The sequence below is a fragment of the Cornus florida genome, unplaced genomic scaffold (assembly GCF_030987335.1).
Source record: "Cornus florida cultivar Cherokee Brave unplaced genomic scaffold, ASM3098733v1 CherokeeBrave_3.0.0_Hap2_Chr05, whole genome shotgun sequence".
Lineage (NCBI taxonomy): Eukaryota > Viridiplantae > Streptophyta > Magnoliopsida > Cornales > Cornaceae > Cornus > Cornus florida.
Genome location: NW_026775575.1, coordinates 31154239 through 31156728, shown reverse-complemented (window position 1 = coordinate 31156728; position 2490 = coordinate 31154239). Strand labels below are relative to the sequence as shown.

At 36.2% G+C, this 2490-nt stretch overlaps 1 pseudogene; it reads right to left on the bottom strand.

Moving 5' to 3' along the window:
- Positions 1 to 2023: 2023 nt before the first annotated feature.
- Positions 2024 to 2122, bottom strand: LOC132310763 (small nucleolar RNA R71; annotated as a pseudogene).
- Positions 2123 to 2490: the final 368 nt, after the last annotated feature.

The window sequence follows — 2490 nt, the reverse complement described above, 5'->3', positions numbered from 1 at the left end:
TAATCTTGTTTATTCAATGATTTATTTGGTTTAATGCTTCCAACTGATCATTTTATTCTATCCATATGTCTATGTATGCTAGAATAGATGTTCATGTGTTTGTCTCTTTTCCTTGTATTATTGATGCATATCTATGTGTATTAATGCCATAGATCTAGAGATTGTCAAAACATAGTGCTTAATGGAATGGTCTTATAATTTTTTTGATGGTTCATGCTTATTGCTTGATGGATTGTGCCTCTCCCTTAGCTTAATTAGTTTAATTTCTTTTCATTAGTTTAATTGTAGTGTAGTGGTATTATAGTTGCTAGATGGGAGGACAATCCATGCTTGTTGTTTGATGTTCCATACTTTTGAATGCAAGTAGCATATGTCTCAAGCCTTATGGTGTATTTGGCTTGTGAGCTTAATGAAAGGATTAATGACTTGATAGATATATTGTGCTTTTCACTTGCTACTTAGACAATATATACTTAATTGTTAGATATATTGCACTTTTCACATGTTGCTTAGGCAATATTTACTTAATTGGTCATCCTTGCTAATTGAATCAACCAAACACACACACACATCAATATTGCAACACACATTTCCCTCATTAGTCACTTGTTAAAGGTATAGGAAAGTATTATTTGGTGGTGACCTTTAAACCCCAAGATCTCTCTCTCTTACTTACTCTTTATTACATTTAATTATTTAGTTTAATTTGCTCTCTAGTTCAATTAACCAACCAACTATTTGTTTGATCACTCGACCTACTAACCCTAATTGTGATTCCACAACCAAATTCGACTCCAATCCCTTGGAACGATCCCTACTCGCCCTAACTATATTTTTAGTGAAGGTAGTAGTGGCTTTTATAAATGTAAAACTTGGCCCTCGCCTTAATGCACACTCTTAAGCTTGTGGCGTAACGACCACCATCACCAAGTTTTTGGCGCCATTGCTGGGGATTAGGCAACGTCATATTTGTGGAATTCATTTGGAATTAGTACTCTTTTGATCATGTCTTTACTTTGTTTTTATTTTTCTTTTGATTACTTATTGTGTTTGTTCATCTTTGACAAGGAGCATTGAGCTAGGAAGCAAGCAAAGGAGCTAAGCAAGCAAGGAAAAATGCTAAAAATTTTAAAAAATTGCTAAGCTAAGCTATAAATTTGGAGTTGAAGTGCTAAAAGACCTTTGTGAGACTTTCTTTACTCAATCCCTTAGTTAAATTCTTAGATAAATCGTGAGCCCACGTGGAGGCATTCTTAATTGTTCTTTGCATCATTGTTGTTAAAGTATAGGAGTATGGGTTAAGTGTTTGTGGAGGAAGTTTCATTGAATTGTTATGAAGTTGAAGTGCTTGTTCATTCATTGTGTTTGTGTTTTTTACATTGTGCATGCATGGTCGTAGATCACTGAGACCAACTCTTGTCCCTCTTGATTTGCATCTTGAATCCATAGTTAGAAATCCTAGAGGAAGAGGAAGTTCTAGTTTTACCCAATCCATCACATCAATGGAAGGCCATAATGAAGAGCATGTAGAGGACCTTGGTCACATAGACCAACAAGGTATCCTCCATCCAAATGTGCATCATGTAAACATTCAAGTACCATTAGACATCCCTAGGCCATTCATTCACCAACCACAACAACAACAAGGCCAAGTTCCATTGGGAATGCCAAGGCCAATCTATGCTCCACCACCTCCCATCATTCAAGGCAACCAAGGTGTCCATGTTGCACCTCAAATTGCTAATCCTCCATTTGCTTTAAGAGATCACTATGTGCCTAATGAATATAATGTACCCACATGTATTCAATTACCTCCATTTAGAGCACATCATTATGAAATTAAGCCACAAACCATTCAAATGCTTCTTAACTATCATGGACTTCCACTTTTTCCATTCACCTTAAACGATAAGGCAAAGTATTGGTTTAACAATCTTAGGCCTTTTTCAATAACTTCTTGGGCAGAAATGCAACAAGAGTTCTTGAAGAAGTACTATCCAGTTTCTAAGACCAATGCCATGAGAACTTCCATTATAGAATTCACACATGGGGATGGAGAAACATTTCATGAGGCATGGGAACGCTTTAATGAATTGCTTAGGAAATGTCCACATCATGACATGCCCAAATGGCAATTAGTTCAATATTTCTTTGAAAGCTTATTGGACAATTATAAAGGCATGGTTGATGCTTCCATGGGTGGCTCTTACATTGATTGGCATGAGGATGACGTGTGGCGTCTTTATGAGAGCATGAGTGAAAATTCTTTGCATAGAACATTATCATCCAAGAATGGTAGAAATTCACAAGGTAGGAAGAGTGTTGACTTACATCAAGACGACCACTCAAATGAAATAGCCACTGAAATGAAGTCTTTATCTCAAAGGTTTGATCAATTTTTTATTAACCAAAACTCAGCGAACCAAGTATCTTCATTCCCTAACCATTCTCATCGTGCATCGAATGAATCATGTATGACTTGTTCTAGTG